Below are 21699 nucleotides of genomic sequence, written 5' to 3' on the forward strand. Positions count from 1 at the left end.
GCCACCACCCCTAGGGAGGGAACCCTAGGTGGGGGCGCAGCCCCTCCCCTTCCCCTATATATACTTGAGGTTTGGGCTGCCCAACACACATGAGTTCCTCTCCTTCTTGGCGCAGCCCTACCCCTCTCCCTCCTCGCCTCTTGCGATGCTTGGCGAAGCCTTGCTGGAGTACCACGCTCCTCCACCACCACCACGCCGTTGTGCTGCTACTGGATGGAGTCTTCCTCAACCTCTCCCTCTCTCCTTGCTGGATCAAGGCATGGGAGACGTCACCGGGCTGTACGTGTGTTGAACGCGGAGGTGCCGTCCGTTCGGCACTAGGATCTCCGGTGATTTGGATCACGACGAGTACGACTCCTTCAACCCCGTTCTCTTGAACGCTTCCGCTTAGCGATCTACAAGGGTATGTAGATGCACTCTCCTTCCCCTCGTTGCTGGTTTCTCCATAGATAGATCTTGGTGACACGTAAGAAAATTTTGAATTTCTGCTACGTTCCCTAACACTGGTATCAGAGCTAGGTCTATGCGTAGTTTCTATGCACGAGTAGAACACAAAGTAGTTGTGGGCGTTGATTTTGTTCAATATGCTTACCGTTACTAGTCCAATCTTGATTCGGCGGCATTGTGGGATGAAGCGGCCCGGACCGACCTGACACGTACTCTTACGTGAGACTGGTTCCACCGACTGACATGCACTAGTTGCATAAGGTGGCTAGCGGGTGTCTGTCTCTCCCACTTTAGTCGGATCGGATTCGATGAAAAGGGTCCTTATGAAGGGTAAATAGCAATTGGCATATCACGTTGTGGTTTTTGCGTAGGTAAGAAACGTTCTTGCTAGAAACCCATAGCAGCCACATAAAACATGCAAACAACAATTAGAGGACATCTAACTTGTTTTTGCAGGGTATGCTATGTGATGTGATATGGCCAAGAAGAATGTGATGAATAATATGTGATGTATGAGATTGATCATGTTCTTGTAATAGGAATCACGACTTGCATGTCGATAAGTATGACAGCCGGCAGGAGCCATAAGAGTTGTCTTAATTTATTTATGACCTGCGTGTCAACATAAACGTCATGTAATTACTTTAATTTATTGCTAACCATTAGCTATAGCAGTAGAAGTAATAGTTGGCGAGACAACTTCATGAAGACACGATGATGGAGATCATGATGATGGAGATCATGGTGTCATGCCGGTGACGATGATGATCAAGGAGCCCCGAAGATGGAGATCAAAAGGAGCAACAAGTAACAAAAGTAAATAAGGTGCAGCAAGGTGGACCAATCCTTTTTGTAGCAAAGGACAAGCCGGACAAATTCTTATATAAGGAAAAGAGCTCCCGAGGACACATGGGAATATCGTCAAGCTAGTTTTCATCACGCTCATATGATTCGCGTTCGGTACTTTGCTAATTTGATATGTGGGTGGACCGGTGCTTGGGTGCTGTTCTTACTTGAACAAGCGTCCCACTTATGATTAACCTCTATTGCAAGCATCCGCAACTACAACAAAAGTATTAAGGTAAACCTAACCATAGCATGAAACATATGGATCCAAATCAGCCCCTTAGGAAGCAACGCATAAACTAGGGTTTAAGCTTTTGTCACTCTAGCAACCCATCATCTACTTGTTACTTTCCAATGCCTTCCTCTAGGCCCAAATAATGGTGAAGTGTTATGTAGTCGACGTTCACATAACACCACTAGAGGTTAAACAACATACATCTCATCAAAATATCGAACGAATACCAAATTCACATGACTACTAATAGCAAGACTTCTCCCGTGTCCTCAGGAACAAACGTAATTACTCACAAAGCATATTCATGTTCATAATCAGAGGGGTAATAGTATGCATAAAGGATCTGAACATATGATCTTCCACCAAGTAAACCAACTAGCATCAACTACAAGGAGTAATCAACACTACTAGCAACCTACTAGCACCAATCCCGGACTTAGAGACAAGAATTGGATACAAGAGATGAACTAGGGTTTGGAGATGAGATGGTGCTGGTGAAGATGTTGATGGAGATTGCCCTCTCCTGATGAGAGGAGCGTTGGTGATGACGATGGTGATGATTTCCCCCTCCCGGAGGGAAGTGTCCCCGGCAGAACAGCTCTGCCGGAGCCCTAGATTGGTTCCGCCAAGGTTCCGCCTCGTGGTGGCGGAGTCTCATCCCGAAAGGTTGCTTATGATTTTTTTCTCATCGAAAGACTTCATATAGGAGAAGATGGGCGTCGGAGAGCCACCAGGGGGCCCATGAGGTAGGGGGGCGCGCCCAGGGGGAGGGGCGCGCCCCCCACCCTCGTGAGCAGGGTGTGGGCCCCCTGGCCTTCATCTTTGGCGACGATTTTTCTTTATTTATTTTAAGATATTTCGTGGAGTTTCAGGACTTTTGGAGTTGCACAGAATAGGTCTCCAATATTTGCTCCTTTTCCAGCCAGAATTCCAGCTGCTGGCATTCCCCCTCTTCATGGTAAACCTTGTAAAATAAGAGAGAATAGCCATAAGTATTGTGACATAACGTGAAATAACAACCCATAATGCAATAAATATTAATATAAAAGCATGACGCAAAATGGACGTACCACTCCTCGGGGGGATACCAGAACTACTCCAGCACCAGAACCGTTCAGCATCTTGGATCCGTCAAAGAACATGGTCCAGTGTTCAGAGTGAACCTGAGTCGGCAGTTGTTGTTCAATCCACTCGGCGAGGAAATCTGCTATTGCTTGGGACTTGATAGCTTTCTTTGCCTCAAACTTGATATCCAAGGGAAGGAGTTCAATCGCCCATTTGGCCACTCGACCGGTTGCATCTCTGTTGTGCAGAATCTCTGACAATGATGCGTCGCTGACGACTGTAATAGAGTGATCTGAGAAATAGTGTGCAACCTTCTTCGTGGTCATGTAAATCCCATAGAAAAGCTTCTGATAATGAGGATATCTCTGCTTTGACGGGGTCAGGACTTCAGAAATATAATAAAGTGGGCGTTGAACCTTATAAGCTTTTCCTTCTTCTTCCCGCTCGACCGTAAGTACTGTACTGATGACTTGTCCAGTGGCTGCTATATAAAGCAGTAGAGGCTCTTTGCTGATTGGAGCAGCAAGCACCGGCTGGGTGGAAAGCAGGGTTTTCAGCTCTGCAAACGCTGCATCAGCTTCTGGGGTCCACTCGAACTTGTCTGATTTCTTCATCAGTCGGTAAAGAGGCAACGCCTTTTCACCGAGGCGAGAAATGAATCGACTTAGGGCGGCCAAGCAACCAGTAAGCTTCTGGACATCATGCACATGCACAGGGCATTTCATTCGGAGTATAGCGCCTACTTTCTCTGGGTTAGCGTCGATTCCTTGTTCGGACACAAGAAAACCGAGTAACTTTCTGCCTGGAACTCCAAACGTGCACTTTGATGGGTTGAGCTTGATATCATACCTTCTGAGGTTGGCAAAGGTTTCAGCAAGGTCAGTCAGTAGGTCAGAACCTTTACGTGACTTGACCACAATGTCATCCATGTATGCTTCCACATTCCGACTGATGTGAGTGAGCAGGCACTTCTGAATCATCCGCATGAATGTGGCTCCGGCGTTCTTCAAACCGAATGGCATTGTGACATAACGGAAGCACCCAAACGGGGTGATGAAAGCTGTCTTTATTTCGTCGGGTCCGTACAGACGGATCTGGTGGTACCCGGAGTAGGCGTCCAAAAAGGACAAACGCTCGCACCCTGCAGTCGAGTCGACTATCTGATCGATGCGAGGGAGAGGGAAGTGATCTTTCGAGCAGGCCCGATTGATATGCTTGAAATCAATGCACATGCGAAGTGAATCGTCCTTCTTTGGGACCATGACAACATTGGCTAACCACTCAGAGTGGTAAATCTCTCGGATAAACTCAGCTGCCAAAACCCGAGCCACCTCTTCACCAATTTCCTTTCTTTTCTGGATGGCGGACCGCTGAAGATGCTCTTTGACCGGTTTCACCTTCGGGTCGACTCACAAACGGTGCTCAGCCAGTCCCCTGGGAACACCCAGCATGTCAAAAGGTTTCCATGCAAAGATGTCCCATTTCTCACGGAGGAACTGGATGAGCGCTTCTTCCTATTTGGAGTCGAGTGTGGTTGAAATGTGAGTCGGAGCTGCATTTGGATCCGTCAGGTGGATGTGAATCGACTTCGTTTCACCAGACGACTGGAATGCTGAATCTGTGGCTTGCTTCTTGGCTCGCAGCAAGTCACTCGGATCTGCATTTTTCTGGTATTCTTGCAATTCTACCACGGCCATCTGGGCATCAGCGATCTTTGAGCCCTTCTGGAAGCACTCTTCTGCCTTCTTCCGATTACCAGAGATAGTGATCACTCCTCCGGGGCTAGGCATCTTCAGTTTGAGATACACGTAACATAGTCGAGCCATAAACCGTGCATAAGCTGGCCTGCCCAGAATTGCATGATAAGCACTCTGGAAATCCACAACTTCAAATGTAAACTTTTCTTTGCGGTAATTTTTGGAATGACCGAAAACTACGCCGAGTGCAATCTGACCGAGTGATGCAGCCTTCTTACCTGGAATGACCCCATGGAAGCTCATATGGCTTTTGCTGAGTCTGGACATCGGAATGCCCATTCCTTTCAACGTCTCTGCATACAGTATGTTCAGGCCATTGCCACCGTCCATCAGGACCTTTGTCAGTCGAGTGCCTTCGACCACCGGGTCGACCACCAGTGCTTGCCTCCCAGGGGTGGCTATGTGCACTGGATGGTCAGACTGGTCGAATATAATGGCAGTCTGTGACTATTTCAAGTAACTAGGTGTCACCAGAGCGACCATGTTCACTTCCCTGTTGATGAATTTCAATCGACTCTTGCTCTCAACATCAGCAAAAATCATCATAGTGGAATTCACGTGGGGATAGCCATCATCATCCTCATCTTCATCCTCAGCCTTGTCTGCTTCCTTCTCCTTTTCCTTGGGCTGTTTCTCTCGGAACTGCTGAATTAGGAGCCGACACTGCCGAGTGGTGTGCTTCGGGTAAATGAAATTACCTTCTTCATATTTTTTGGTGTGGATATGGCATGGCAGATCCAACACATCATTTCCATCTTGATCTTTTACTTTCTTGGTGTTCCATGGCCCTTTGGGCTTCCCCTTGAACTTTCCTTGAACCACAGCCAAGGCTTCACCCGGAGCGGCTGGCTCGGCCTTGCGCTTCTGTTTCCGACTGGAGTTTCCTCCCCCGGCTTCATGGGCGACTAATTTGTGCTTGCCGCTCCGGAGTCGCTCTTCTTCTTCACTATTGGCATACTTGGTGGCAATTTCCATCATCCGAGCCAGAGTCATATTTCCTGTCCGGCCGAACTTCATATTCAACTCTCGATACCTGACGCCTTCCTTAAAGGCACAAATTGCCTGATGATCCGACACATCTTCTACCGTGTGGTGTAGGGTGATCCATCTCTGGATATAATCCCTCAAAGTTTCATTCGGCTTCTGAACACAACACTGTAGTTCTGTCAAACCTGCCGGCCATTTGCAAGTGCCCTCGAATGTTCTGACAAACACTCGGGCGAGATCTTCCCAAGTATAGATGCTGCCAGGCGCTAACTGATTCAGCCATGCTCTAGCCGAGCCCTCCAACATCAGAGGAAGGTGTTTCATGGCCACTTCATCATTGCCGCCACCAATCTGGACGGCCACTCGGTAATCCTCAAGCCAAGTGTCAGGCTTGGACTCTCCGGTGAACTTGCTAACTCCAGACGCCAATCTGAAGTTGGGGGGAATCACCGCAGCTCTGATAGCTCTGCTAAAGCATTCTGGACCAGAGACATGCACCCTGTTGCTGGTTTGTGGCTCTCTGTCATGGCCCTCTCGGTGAGCTCTGTTTCTGTCGACCAAGCCCTGCACGAGAATAGATCTCGCATCAAAGCCTGGCTCCTCGGGGTCGACTGGAATACCTCGCCCAATACTGTGAGGGCGTCTGTCTTCATGCTGCCGGGGCATGTACGACCCGCTCCTTGGGGGAGGCGTGGGCACTTGACGACGATCATCACGATCGACTCGGCGATCATACTGCTCTCTGTTTCTGTACTGATCTCATCGATTCCCACGTCCCTCACGCCTCAGAGGCGATCTTGGGCTATGGGCCGACTGAAATGTGTCTGCCATCACGGATCTGCTGTGGATCATATCCCGCGACTGAGATACAATCGTATTCTGTTCTCCCGCCGCCCGGAGCAAGGGTCGGATCTGCACCAGACCTCGACCAGCTTCTGACTGGGAGGGTTGGATCGACTCCACTATCTGGGCAGCAGCAGCCAAATTCTGGATTGGGGTTCGGTATACCTGAGTCGGAGGAGGAAAAAGCTGGCGTCGACTGGACTCGGGAGCGCGCTGCCGAGCGCGATCGTCGAGTGCGTGCTGGAGGTTCTCCAGTCGAGTGTGCTTAGCCAAGTTGGCCAAGCGCGCCTGCTCCAAGGCCTGGGCCTTAGGGGTTTCTCCAACTATAGGAGTATGCAATGCATCCATGTTCCGGCGGCGAAGTTCCTCCCTTTGCTGCGAGGAGAGGGGTTCGGGGCGGTACTCCTCGTGAACGCGCGACGGATCGCCGTTCCCATTGCCTCCGTCTTCACGGTTGAAGCCAGGAGAGCTGCGTGGTCCATTGACCATTAGAACTTCAGCTGTTGGGTCGCTGCTGTCGCACTCGGATGCGGTCTCTACGGAGCCAGTCGACAGATCGAACAGGCCGTAGAGAGTTTCGTCGGGCTCGATCGCCGCGACTTGAGCACCGCATGCTTCACCCACCGCTGAAGCCTCGACCGACCAGAGCATTTGCTCCGGCGGGTCGCATGGAGGGGGAAAGCTACTGGAGTCGACTGATACTGGGTCGACGGTTGCTGCAGGAGGACGCCGCGGACGCACGCGCGAAAGTGCATTGCCCCGCAGGTGGGGAGCGCGTCGACGTTGAGTGGAGCCTCCTGAAGCTAAGCAGAGTCGTCGGCGACAAACACGAGCGCGCCGAGATGGATCTCGCAGCCCTCAGCCAAACCTCCGCCTGAAACCATGATGAGGGGGATCGGAAAAATTGCAACTTCTCCAACAAGTCGCTAAGACACCTGCCCCACGGTGGGCGCCAACTGTCGTGGTTCTAAGACTGACAGTAGAATAGGGGGTAGGTATGAGGAGGCAAGATCCTAGCTATGGAGTAGTTGTACACACGAGTTTTACGAGTTCAGGCCCTTCTCGGAGGAAGTAATAGCCCTACGTCTCGGTGCCCTGAGGCGGTCGACTGGATTATATGTGTGTGTGAGTTTACAAAAGATGTGAACCCTTGTCCCAGAGGAGGGGGGTGGCTTATATAGAGTGCGCCAGGACCCCTGCTCCCCTCTGTTACACAGGGTTCAATGTTCATAAAGGAGGAGCATTACTAGTAACGCCCGCAGTAAAGTGTTATAAATGCCCATAAAGCTATGGTTTAAGTCCTGACCGTTGCAGAGTGGAAGGCTTCTCATCTTCTGGTGGTCGAGTAAGTACATCTTCATGGTCGAGTGGATGATGGTTTCTCTTTGACTGCTTCTGATTCTTTGCAGAGATGTCCTTGGGGAGGGTATGTTGAACAGATCCATGACCCTACCCTAGGTACATAGCTTCATCAATGGCAACTTAACATGTTTCCCCATGGCAATTATTTGGTCATGTTTGATGTCATTTTAGTTCCGTTCCACTAATAGTTATATGGCAGTGAGGTGATCATTGCGTTTAGTAACTACTCCCTTCGTGGTAAACTTATCATGTGTTGATGATACGTCATTTTTACGGTGTTTTTGCCATGGAAACTTAAGATGTGTTGTTTTGCCATGTCAATTTGGAGTTATATTCACATGCTAATTAACACTTGCCATGGCAACTTAACATGTGTTGCCATGGCAAGTGTAGATGTTTTTCCCAAACGCTCGACCATGGCGAATTGGCAATTATAGCCATATTACAAGTTAAGTTGTTTTTCCATGGAAACTTTTATATTCCTTTTTTATACATGACATGTTTTTAAAGATGATTTTTTGCCATACCAAAGTTGTATTTTCTAACCATGGCATTTTTTTTTGTTTGACCCATGGAAAATTCTTTTTCGAACCATTGCAAATTTACTTCACACTTCACCTTTCTTTAACCATGACAAAATTATTATTTGTGACCATGGCAATTTTGTTAGAGACCATCACAAATTTAGTATCTTTGGCCATGGAAAATTTACTCATTTTTAATTGTGGACAAAGTTTCTCCTATGACCATGGCAACTTTACTTTTTGAAAAACGGAAATTTACTTTCATCTCTTAGGGAAATTTTGCTTTTTATGAACTATAGCGATTTTCACTAACCGATCCAAATTAGTTAACTAGACCATTGTAGTTTGTAAGTAGCACGGCTATTTTAATTATATTTTTAGACCATGGAAAATTAAGCAATTGACTATGGGAAAATTTATTTCGATGAACCATGGCAAATTAAGCAATTGACCATATCAAATTTAGTTTATGGATCATGGCAAATTTTAGTAATTGACCATGGAAAATTTAGTTTATGGATCATGGCAAACTTAGTTTCATGTATCATGGCAAATTAAGTTTATTGCCCGTGGCAATTTTATTGTTCTCATGACAATATTAAAAAAATCAAAACATTTTTGCAATTTAGTTGTTGCTTTCTTATTTGAGCATCATGGAAAATTATTGTTATAAATCATGGCATTTTTAGTGTATAGACCATGGCAAAATTCTGGATAATTTTCATTTTTTAATTTAAACCTTGGCAAATTTATTTATTTTTAGCACAACGAATGTTTTTGGGTTATTTTCTCATACACGGAAAATTTCTCATACAAAACATGAAAATTAAAATTAAAATACCATAGGAATTTTTATTTATGAATCTGCCATGGCAATTTTTTGTTCAAATTTTTTATTTTTATTTTGCTCATTCTATATTTTTCCATGGTAATTTTTGCCATGTCATTTTTCTGAACTTATTTTTTACCATGGCAATTCTAGAAATTTTCCATGTGATCATTATCGGTGTTGTTATTAGAATATTACTTTTTATATAGCTTGGCATTTTGTTTGGCTAACAACATAAAAAATTTCCCCTGGTGAATCTTGGCTCAGTTTTGTCTAGTTTTTTTGCTTAGGTAATTAGTGAGAGAACTCCACAGTATAAATCAGAATGCACAAAAGTCTCAGTTTTTTGTGTAGCTATTCAAAATGAGGTAAAGTTTTTTGTTTGGACCTACTTTTGCAGTATAAATTAGAGTTGAGCAAAATATGTGTCATACAATTTTGTTGTACTTTGTCTAGCTATTAAAAATGAGGTCCAAACAAGAATTTTTAAGTGTTGAGGTGTGACAAAAAAATACTGGGCCATTTTGTCCTAATTGGAGGCTGTTAAGGCCCAGTCGGAGTTTGTTTTTGTCTTGCAGGGGGACTGTTCACGCGGGACCCTGTGGCGATTTCGGGAGTCCCATGTAGTTGTCACGTCAGGGGTTCGTGCTACAAGTAGATCGTGTCGAACGATTTCGTTCAATTGTTCGCTCCTCCCCTGGCGAACCTTTCGTTCGGTCCGGGAGATCTCCAAACCGAATGTCATGTGGACATCGGGGTCCCTTTTTTGCGGGGATTTTCTGTTACAGGTATTGGCCTCTCTTTCCCTTAAAAAGTTGTATTGGCTTCTCTTTCACTACATTGCTTATGTATACATGCATGACTGATCTGTTATACTGGAATGGCGCGGTGCTGTAGTTGACAGCGTCCATCGCATTAAAGTAGAGCCAAGGCGGGACATGCTCTGTTATACCGGAACGGCGCACGGGTGCGGGAGGACAACCAATATGTACCATGCAAAATACTTCCTCGGTTCCTAAATATAAGTATTTTTAAAGATTCCACTATGAAGTACTCCTACATACAAAGCAAAATAAATGAATCTACACTTTAAAATACAACTATATACATCTATATATAATTTGTAATGGAATCTGTAAAAAGACTTACATTTAGGAATGGATGGAGTACATGTCTCGTACATAAACATCGCTCTGGATAATTTGTTCAACCGATATTTAACTTTTTGGTTCAGAGCACTTTGACTCTTTGGCCACATGGATTGTGTACGTGATGCCTTTCTATGTGATGTTTTTTGTTCAGAAGAGTGTGGAAACTTAATTCATTCTGAAGAACCACTAAGTGCTCATTTCAACTATTCAGTACTCTTTATATATACTCACTCGTCCCAAATTACGTGTCTTAGATTTGTCTAATACGGATGTACGAACGTAAGTACATCTGTATCTAGACAAATCAAGTACAAGTAATTTGAGACAGAGGTAACACTATCCAAAAGCTTTTAGGAAGATGGATTTTTCTTTGATTCCTGTAGTACTATCTTCCATACATAGATCATCTTTCTCTACTATCTGATTCTTCCCATGTAGATGTTGGGGAGAATTTTCCTTGCATTGTCGAACAATTATAAACTACGTAGTGTAATCTTCTTCCCATGTAGTGTAATCTCAATCTCTGAATGATGCTGGTTTAAGATGAGACGATAATCTACGTTGAACAATGATGCTAGTCTAAATCCAACATTGTGTAATCTCTGAATCTTCCCACGTAGATACATAGATATCATTGTGCATGGCTCATCTAGGTTGTGACTGTTACATAATGAATTTCATCCAAATATCCATCACTACTCCATGCCTATGCTTTCATAATATTGTCTTTACTCAAGTTACTATTACTATTGATGTTACACTTGTTACAAAGCTGCTACTTTTACTACTACTATTGCTCTATTGTTTCCACTGCTATCATATTACTGTGCTATTAATAAATTGCTGCAAGGAAGTGATTTCTCAGTTATGGTCGAATTGACAACTCAACTACTAAGGCTTATAAATATTTTTGGCTCCCCTATATGGAATCAATAAATTTGGATGAAATACTACCCTCAAAGACTGCTGCGACCCCAGGTACTTGTGGGTCATCACACTTGAAAGGATCAAGAAGAGGTGTCTAGAGGGGGAGGGGGTGAATAGACTCTAAGCAAGAAAAGTTACAGTTTTTAATTTCTTTGATTTGAAGTGGAGTTTTAGCACAAGTTTAAACATTCACAATACATATCAAGCAAGCATGACAAGAGTATATGAGCAGCGGAAAGTAAAGCATGCAAGTTGCAATAATGTAAAGAGATGGGATTGGAGTGTGCAAGCACAATTGGAGACACGGAGATTTTTGGCGTGGTTCCGATAGGTGGTGCTATCGTACATCCACGTTGATGGAGACTTCAACCCATGAAGGGTAACGGTTGCGCGAGTCCACGGAGGGCTCCACCCACGAAGGGTCCACGAAGAAGCAACCTTGTCTATCCTACCATGGCCATCGCCCACGAAGGACTTGCCTCGCTAGGGTAGATATTCACGAAGTAGGCGATCTCCTTGCCCGTACAAACTCCTTGGTTCAACTCCACAATCTTGACGGAGCCTCCCAAGTGACACCTAACAAATCTAGAAGACACCACTCTCCAAAAGGTAATAGATGGTGTGTTGATGATGAACTCCTTGCTCTTGTGCTTCAAATGATAGTCTCCCCAACACTCAACTCTCTCTCATAGATTTGGATTTGGTGGAAAGATTATTTAAGTGGAAAGCAAGTTGGAGAAGGCTAGAGATTAAGATTTATGTGGTTGGAATGGAATATCTTGACCTCAACACATGAGTAGGTGGTTCTTTCTCAGAAAATATATGCTAGAAGTGTAGGCATGTTCTGATGGCTCCCCTCACGAATGAAGAGTCGGTGGAGGGGTATATATAGCCTCCACACAAAATCTAACCGTTACACACAAATCACCAAACTCGGTGGGACCGAATTAGAAAACTCAGTCAGATCGATTCAGTTCATAATGTGACTGTTAGGCATTTCGGTGGGACCGATATGATCAACTCGGTGGGACCGATGTGCTAGGGTTAGGGTAAAACCTCATCTCGGTTTGACCGATTACACAAACTCGGTGGGACCGATTTTGGTAATAGGCTAACCAGAGAGTTGGTCAGGCAAACTCGGTGGGACCGATTACAAAACTCGGTAAGGCCGAATTTGATGCAACAGGATCCAGAGAGTTTGAAAGCCCATCTCGGTGAGACCGGGATCCCATCGGTGAGACCGAATTGATTAGGGTTTTGTGGCTGTGGCTATGACAACTAAACTCGGTGGCGCTGGATAGAAAGTTTTGGTGGGGCCGAGTTTGACTTTTGGTTTGGGAAACATGTGGATATGATAAAGTGGTTGAGGGTTTTGGAGCATATCACTAAGCACTTTTGAGCAAGCAAGCCATTAAGCAACACCTCATCCACTTTAAATAGTATTGGCTTTCCTATGGACTCAATGTGATCTTGGATCACTAAAAGTAAAATGTAGAGTCTTGGGCTTTTGACTTGAGCCAATCCTTTGTCCTTAGCATCTTGAAGGGGTTCCACATCCTCTTGTTCACGCCACTCCACCTGTTGAACTTGTCTGAAATACACTAGATGAAAACATTAGTCCAACAACAGATATGTTGACATTAATTACCAAAACCACCCAGGGAGCACTTGTGCTTTCAATCTCCCCCTTTTTGGTAATTGATGACAACATACATCAAAGCTTTAGGTAAAGATAGGGAGAATAGCAAGTAAAGCTTTGGAAGGACATGTAACATGCATAGGCCCCCCCTACATGTATGCAATCATGTAAATAAGGAATATAAGAGCATGTGAAAGCATACACATGACAGAGCAAGCAATAAGTTACATGTATCCTGGCTATATGCATCAGAGCAAATGATATGAATATGTGAAGTGCAACCTCATGTTCATGATTCCTTCTTGCAAACAATATGTACATTAGCAAGAAATCTTCATGCACATGAGTGTGATGCATATACTTACCTTGTGGTCTTGAGTTGGCTTAGGAAGGGATGAATTTGAGTAAACAAGGTTATATAACACAGATACATCTACTAGACGGAGCAAACAAAAGAGCCACAAGAGTATCAAGATTGGGATAACATGTAGAGTGTGAGTACTAGGTACTCTATTGAATACAAACATGTCCCCAAAGGTAAAAGATATGCAATGAATCAAAAGACTTCCTTCCCTAGCAGTCTTTCTCCCCCTGAATCTTATATTGGATAATGGGAGAAGGTAGGGAAACAAAATCAAAGCAAAACAGAAACAAATCAGATCACAGAGACATAACATAGACATGTCTTTCCCCTCTTAAAGACATGTGACTTCTCTCCTCTTGAACACCAAGCATCTGGGGCATATGATTCCTCTCTCTCCCTATTTGAAGCATTTTCTCCCCCTTTTGAAGAATTAAGCTTTGATGTGAACTCTCTATCCCCCTTTAACATCAATTTCCAAGAAGGGATCTTCTAGAGTGTGAGTCAAAATAGGTTTGGTCCTTGAGTCACAGAGTAAAGCAGCATATAAAGTGTGATGCTGGTAGAGGACAAGAATCATTGAGTGGAGCTGGAACAAAAGTGCAGGAACAAGTGGCAAACTGTCTTCTCTGTAGACAACTCGGTGACACCGAGTTGTGTTTTTTGGTGGCACCGAACGAGTTCGGATGGACCAAAAGTGACAAACCGGTGGGACCGAGTTCAACGCAGAAGAGGAGCAGTAGTCACCTCAGCTCACTAGGCAAATAAGATCTCACAAAGATTTGCAAGGAATTAACTGAAGGATTTGCAATGAATTGGATGCAAGAAATGCAGAACAAAACAGAGAAAAGAAAATCTAGATGAAGTTTTTTTAATAAAGGGGAAGGGAACAAAAATGCAGGGAACAAATGCAAGAACTTAGAGAAACACTAGAGGACTTCATCTAGAATTGGGCGGTGACGAAGTCACCTATGTTAGAGTATATTGACTAAGGAGTCAAGTGAGACCACTTGATCATAAGTCATACTCATCGTTTAAGCTTAAAATGGGGTTACCATTTTTCGTTTAATCATTTGATGTATTCTCATCTTGTTGAGTTACTTTGACCCATATCTTGGGGTAAAGCTCCTCTAAGATGGAATATCATACCTTGGGTGGTGGTGTTGTAGTTGAACTTGTGCGAGTTGCTCAAGGTTAATGTAGCTCATCAAGAATTGGGAGCACCACTTGGATTTGAGTTCATCTACCTACATGGGTTAGTCTTGCAAGGAAGAGCACTTGTGTATCCAAAATGACAATCATGAGATTTGATACCAAATGAAATTTGATATATAGAATTCATCAAAAGGATATGTTGAAGGGTTTCATGCTTCCTTGTTTTCAACCACCATGGTGTAGGGACTTGGTGATGTAGAGATTGCTCAAGATGTGAGTGAGTTGCAATCCCATGGATTTAGATTCACCCAAGTACCTACAAGGGTTATATAGCATGCAAGGGTACAAATGTATCCAAGACATATGATCATCATCATAAGAGAAAAAGTCAAGGATTAGTCATAGGCTCATGCCTTGCATGTATCCAAATGGAGTTCCTACTCCAAGTTTGAAGCATCAATGATGTTCAATTCACCTCTCAAACGGCAAAAGACTTTCTCATCAAGCGGTTTGGTGAAAATATCCGCCAATTGCTTATCGGTACGAACATGCTTAAGATCAATGTCCCCTTTAGCAACATGATCTCGAATGAAATGATGACGAACTTCAATATGCTTAGTTCGAGAATGTTGCACGGGATTGTGAGTAATCTTAATAGCACTTTCATTGTCACAAAGCAATGGAACATGTTTCACATAGATCCCATAGTCCTTAAGAGTTTGGGTCATCCAAAGTAATTGAGCACGGCATGAACCGGCGTCAATGTATTCCGCTTCGGTGGTGGATAAGGATACCGAGTTTTGTTTCTTGGAGGACCAAGACACAAGAGATCTACTAAGAAATTCACAAGTACCCGAAGTGGACTTTCTATCAATCTTGTCTCCGTCATAGTACGAATCGGAATAGCCAACAAGATCAAAAGAGGACCTCTTAGGATACCAAATGCCAAAATTTGGTGTATGTATTAAGTATCTCACTATCCTTTTCACAGCCTTGAGATGAAATTCTTTGGGGGCCGCTTGATATCATGCACACATGCACACACTTAGCATAATGTCGGGACGGGAGGCACATAGATATAACAATGAACCAATCATAGATCGGTAAACCTTTTGGTCAACCGATTTGCCATCCTTGGTCAAGTCAATATGTCCACTAGTAGGCATGGGAGTTTTCATACCTTTGCTTTCTTGCATGTTGAACTTTTTGAATAAGTCCTTGGTGTACTTTGTTTGAGAAAAAAAGGTGCCTTCCTTAGTTTTCTTGATTTGCAAACCAAGAAAGAACTTGAGTTCACTCATCATAGACATCTCAAACTTCTTCGACATTAGCTTCCCAAACTTTTCACTAAAATGAGGGTTAGTCAAACCAAATATGATATCATCAACATAAATTTGGCACACAAATAATTCACCATTAACCCTTTTAGTAAAAAGAATAGAATCTATTTTTCCAATCTCAAAGCCTTTTTCAATAAGGAACTTGGTCAAGCATTTATACCACGCTCTAGGAGCTTGTTTAAGACCATAAAGAGCTTTGTGAAGTTTGTAAACATGGTCGGGTTTCTTAGGATTGACAAAGCCGGGAGGTTGTTTAACATAAACTTCCCCCTCAATCTCACCATTTAGAAAAGCACTTTTAATACCCATTTGGTACAAGGTGATATCACGGTGATTAGCATAGGCAAGTAAGATGCGGATGGACTCAAGTCTAGCAACGGGGGCGTATGTCTCACCGTAGTCCATACCTTCAACTTGAGTGTAGCCTTGGGTGACGAGACGTGCTTTGTCGCGGACGACTTGACCATCTTCATCTTGCTTGTTGCGAAACACCCATTTGGTATCAATGATGTTGTGGTTGTTGTCGGGCTTCTCGACCAATGTCCACACTTGATTTCTTTCAAAGTTGTGTAGCTCTTCATGCATGGCGTTTATCCAATTCGGATCTTCCAATGCTTCTTCAACCTTCATAGGTTCAATGCTAGAGATGAATGAATAATGTTCACAAAAATTAGCCAAACGAGTTTTAGAGCGAGTGGTTCTCCCGGTTTGGATATCATTGAAGATTTGTTCGATGGGATGGTCTCTTGAAACTCTTGCTCGAACTCGTTAGAGCTTTTGCTTGGGTTGGGGTGGAACATCTTCATCATCATCTTGTCCTTCTTCTTGGCCTTCTTCATTGTCGACATTGTTGTTCTCTTGTCGTGGTGGAGAAGGAGGTTGATGTGGTTCATCTTGATGAATTTCCTCGTTTTCTTCATCTTGATGTGTCCCACTCGTGGGTGCTTCCATGTCAGCTCTTGGTTCACCTTGTCGTGAGGTAGAAGCTTCCACTTGGACGGACGAGGTACTCTCCTCACCTCCGTTGGACGAATCTTGCCAATAGACAAGTCTTGGATTGCTTCTGAAGGGTCTTTGTTTCCTACATCAATTGGCAATTGCTCTACTTGCGAGCCATTAGATTCATCAAACTTCACATCTACCGTCTCTTCAACCTTTCGGGTGAAATTGTTGTAGACACGGTAAGTGTGAGAGTTTGAGCCATAACCAAGTAGGAAACCCTCATGAGACTTGGGAGAAAATTTAGAACGACGATTCTTATCAAGAATGTAGCACTTTGAGCCAAATACTCGAAAGTATCCAACTTGGGGTTTGTTACCGGTGAGGAGCTCGTATGTCATCTTGCCGAGTAGCTTGTGAAGATACAAGCGATTTGTTGCATGACAAGCCATCTCAACCGCTTCCGCCCAAAAGTGTTTTGGAGTCTTGTACTCATCAAGCATCGTTCTTGCCATCTCAATAAGAGTTCGGTTCTTCCTGTCAACAACTCCATTTTGTTGAGGCGTGTACGTAGCCGAGAACTCATGTGAAATCCCCTCTTCGTCAAGAAAGGTATCCACATTTGCGTGCTTGAACTCCGTTCCGTTGTCGCTGCGAACCTTCTTGATCTTTACTTCAAATTGATTTTGGGCCTTCCTAGCGAAGCTCTTGAAGATCTTTTGAACCTGCGATTTATCATCAAGAAAGAACACCCACGTAAATCTTGAAAAATCATCGACTATAACTAGACCAAATGAGTTTCCACCGAGACTCTTGTAGGCATTGGGACCAAAGAGATCCATATGAAGTAGCTCGAGCGGTCTTCTCGTGGTCATTATGTTCTTCACGGGGTGACTTCCTCCAACTTGTTTTCCTGCTTGACAGGCACTGCACAATCTATCCTTGTCAAATATAACATCTTTCACTCCAAGGATATGATTACCTTTAATAAGCTTATCAAGATTTTGCATGCCCACATGACCTAACCTTCTATGCCACAACCAACCTTTTGAAGATTTAGCAATAAAGAAAGTTCTAGGTTGAGCCTTTTTAGTGAAGTCAACAATGTAAAGATCACCTCTACATATACCGGTAAAGACCATTTTATGATTATCTCTACGAAACACTTGGCAATCTACTTCAGTAAATAGGACACTGAAACCAAAGTCAGCAAGTCTAGATATGGAAAGTAAATTGTAGCCAAGAGATTCAATGAGCATAACATTTTGTATGGAGCTATCATGTGAGATGGTCACCTTACCAAGGCCAACCACCTTACCCTTTGAGTTATCACCAAAAGTGACATACTTCCGAGGGCCGTCATTTTCAGCAAGCTCACGAAACATATCTTTGTCTCCGGTCATATGATCAGTACATCCACTATCAAGGACCCATTCCTTTCCTCCGGCCATGTAGCCACACAGATTAGCCATAAGACCAAAGTGTCTCATAGACTCATCGAGATCAAAGTCACTATCATCATCCTCATCATAGTATCCATGTTCAACACCATCTTGTAATTGATCATTTCCTAAAGAAGGTAATTCATTACAAGTATGACCGTAACAATGTGCATCTTTATGGACTCTAATGACTTCGGAGATGATGTTGCTAATGATTCCAACATCTCCTTTGGCACGCATGAGGTTAGTAAGCTCAAATAGACAATCACTGAACTTAGGCTCATTGGAATTCATCTTGCTCAAGGCAATAGACTTATGGAGAATCTCATATAGATTTTTCAAGGAATAATTTGGGAATCGTTCCTCTAGAAATCTCCATATGATGAAAGCACAATCAAGAGCAGGCAAGCTAGCAATCAATTTTTTGGACAAACCTCTAACAATGAGATTTCTAAGATTGCGAATCATGTCAAGATCCTCATCGGGAGTGGGATGAAAAGGATCACTAGGGGGAATGCAAGGACTAGTAATGTACTTGTTCAAGTGATATTCATTGAAAATCTCAAGCATCTCATTTTCCACTCATGAAAGAACTCTCCATCAAGTATAGGCACTCTATGTCTAAGACTCCCCAACGTAGACACATCCATCTTCCTCCAAAGGTGTTTAAACCAAAGCAATGGAGACCAATGCTCTGATATCAATTGAAAGGATCGAGAAGAGGTGTCTAGAGGGGGGTGAATAGACTCTAAGCAAGAAAAGTTGCAGTTTTTAATTTCTTTGAGTTGAAGTGGAGTTTTAGCACAAGTTTAAACATTCACAATACATATCAAGCAAGCATGACAAGAGTATATGAGCAGCAGAAATTAAAGCATGCAAGTTGCAAGAATGTAAAGAGATGGGATTGGAGTGTGCAAACATAATTGGAGACACGGAGATTTTTGGCATGGTTCCGATAGGTGGTGCTATCGTACATCCACGTTGATGGAGACTTCAACCCACGAAGGGTAACGGTTGCACGAGTCCCCGGAGGGCTCCACCCACGAAGGGTCCACGAAGAAGCAACCTTGTCTATCCCACCATGGCCATATCCCACGAAGGACTTGCCTCACTAGGGTAGATCTTCACGAAGTAGGCGATCTCCTTGCCCGTACAAACTCCTTGGTTCAACTCCACAATCTTGACGGAGGCTCCCAAGTGACACCTAACCAATCTAGGAGACACCACTCTCCAAAAGGTAATAGATGGTGTTTTGATGATGAACTCCTTGCTCTTGTGCTTCAAATGGTAGTCTCCCCAACACTCAACTCTCTCTCACAGATTTGGATTTGGTGGAAAGATTATTTGAGTGGAAAGCAAGTTGGAGAAGGCTAGAGATCAATATTTATGTGGTTGGAATGGAATATCTTGACCTCAACACATGAGTAGGTGGTTCTCTCTCAGAAAATGTATGCTGGAAGTGTAGGCATGTTCTGATGGCTCTCCTCATGAATGAAGAGTGGGTGGAGGGGTATATATAGCCTCCACACAAAATCTAACCGTTACACACAAATCACTAAACTCGGTGGGACCTAATTAGAAAACTCGGTCAGACCGATTCAGTTCATAATGTGACCGTTAGGCATTTCAGTGGGATAGATATGATCAACTCGGTGGGACCGATATGCTAGGGTTAGGGTAAAACCTCGTCTCGGTTTGACCGATTACACAAACTCGGTGGGACCGATTTTGGTAATAGGCTAACCAGAGAGTTGGTCAGGCAAACTCGGTGGGACCGATTAAAAAACTCGGTAAGGCCGAATTTGATGCAACAGGATCCGGAGAGTTTGCAAGCCCATCTCGGTGAGACCGGGATCCCATCAGTGAGACCGAATTGATTAGGGTTTTGTGGCAGTGGCTATGACAACTGAACTCGGTGGCGCCAGATAGAAAGTTTCGGTGGGGCCGAGTTTGACTTTTAGTTTGGGACACATGAGAATATGAGAAATTGGTTGAGGGTTTTGGAGCATATCACTAAGCACTTTTGAGAAAGCAAGCCATTAAGAGCCACCTCATCCCCTTTTAATAGTATTGGCTTTCCTATGGACTCAATGTGATCTTGGATCACTAAAAGTAAAATGTAGAGTCTTGGGCTTTTGAGCTTGAGCCAATCCTTTGTCCTTAGCTCTTGAAGGGGTTCCACATCCTCTTGTCCACGCCACTCCACCTGTTGAACTTGTATGAAATACACTGGATGAAAACATTAGTCCAACAAGAGATATGTTGACATTAATTACCAAAACCACCCAGGGAGCACTTGTGCTTTCAACACTACTAGGGCCAAATCATCGTATCCGAGGGCTTGACTTGCATGCCCTAAAAATTCGACATGAATTCGATCTCTAGGCTATCCCATGTACCGATTGAGTTCGGTGGTAAGGTGTGTAGCCAGTGCCAAGCAGATCCTTTCAACTTATAAGGAAGATATTTTATGAAGGATTTTTTTATTCACTATTCATTAAATTGATTTTATTCCTGGCAATTAATAGTAGATGATAAACCGCCAGCTCAACGCAATTAATCATTACTAAACATAGACCAAATTGTTTGGCTATATATATATACAAACATATAGCAGTTAGCAAGTACTCCTATACGGTTGTCATTCATATGCAAAAAAATCCTTACAAACTAAGACTACTCATATTAGAAAGGAGAAAGCTTATATTACCATGGAGAGAGGCGAGGTGATTATGCTTGTGATGGTCATCCTTCCATGCCTCATAATATTTTCTCAGGGTGAGTACCCAACAATAATTAGTTGAACTTCTCGTAAAGATATTGGTTAGTTCTATATGATTTTGGGAAAATACCATTGAGAACCATCACTAAGTTATTTTGAAATTTTGTATAAATTTTTGTAATACTTAATTGAATGAGAACACACTTATTTGCATATGCAGCTCAAGCAACTGATCAGGTGGATAGCGGCAAGATTGAGTTATGCATATGTCCAGAGAAAGATCCACCATGCCCAAATGGTTTGTGCTTCTGTTGTGCACTGGAGCAAGAACGTTGCTTTAGGACTAGGAAAGAATGCATTTGTGAACCTGGTTGCCACCAACCTCCTTCAGATGGAAGCTACTCCCGTCCCCTCTCTTTGCCTTAAAACACTGTTTCAGATTGTCGCGATGAAAAGTATTGTCATGAATATCTTGAAGTAAAAGAAATAAGTTATAATCATTGCATGGTTAGCATTATGCCGGGGCTATATATGCCATGAACTATTGGGAGTATGAACTTTTTAAGGTATCTTTTCGTGATTGGCACAAAAAAATACTAACCATTCTAGCGGAAGACCGCTACACTAGGACCATGGAGAATGAGAAAAAGGTTGAGCTCCTGATTGTGGCTTCTCATTTGCAATCTTCCATCATGCCCTCCCTTGGAAAATAAAATTAGATACATGGTTATCTTATACGTTGACTTAGAGTGGTACATGGCTAAATATTTTCTGAGTGGATAAGAAATACTCCCTCTGTAAAGTATTTCTTATTCATGCATAGTGTACGCATGGAGTTCTTTATCAGCTGACCATCCCGCCTGCCTTGGGGTTAAACCCAAACATGGGTTCCGACTGGACTTTTCCTTTCCTGGTTTCGTTTGAAGCACTGTTTAAACATCTTGTAAATAGAATTGTCACAGAAGCAAAATTTCCAACAAGGAAGAACTCATTTGGAATCCTGCATATATTCTCTACGTTCCGAACACACCCTTACAGGTTTAACTCTTAGGCATCGTTTGGTTTCAAGGGCCGATCATCCCAGGGCTCTAATCCACCTCGGGGGGATTTCCATGGCCTCTCCCACAC

General features: G+C 43.5%; 1 long non-coding RNA gene across 1 annotated transcript; it reads left to right on the forward strand.

Annotated features, from left to right (window-relative positions):
• Positions 1–20489: 20489 nt before the first annotated feature.
• LOC147974748 (uncharacterized) lies at positions 20490–21071 on the forward strand. The gene is made up of 2 exons (XR_015601986.1): positions 20490–20627; positions 20792–21071. It is a non-coding gene; the product is annotated as an uncharacterized LOC147974748 (long non-coding RNA).
• The last annotated feature ends 628 nt before the right edge of the window (positions 21072–21699 follow it).

Source organism: Triticum urartu, chromosome 4A, assembly GCF_056163025.1.
Source record: "Triticum urartu cultivar PI428250 chromosome 4A, HENAU_Tu73, whole genome shotgun sequence".
NCBI classification, from domain to species: Eukaryota; Viridiplantae; Streptophyta; class Magnoliopsida; order Poales; family Poaceae; genus Triticum; species Triticum urartu.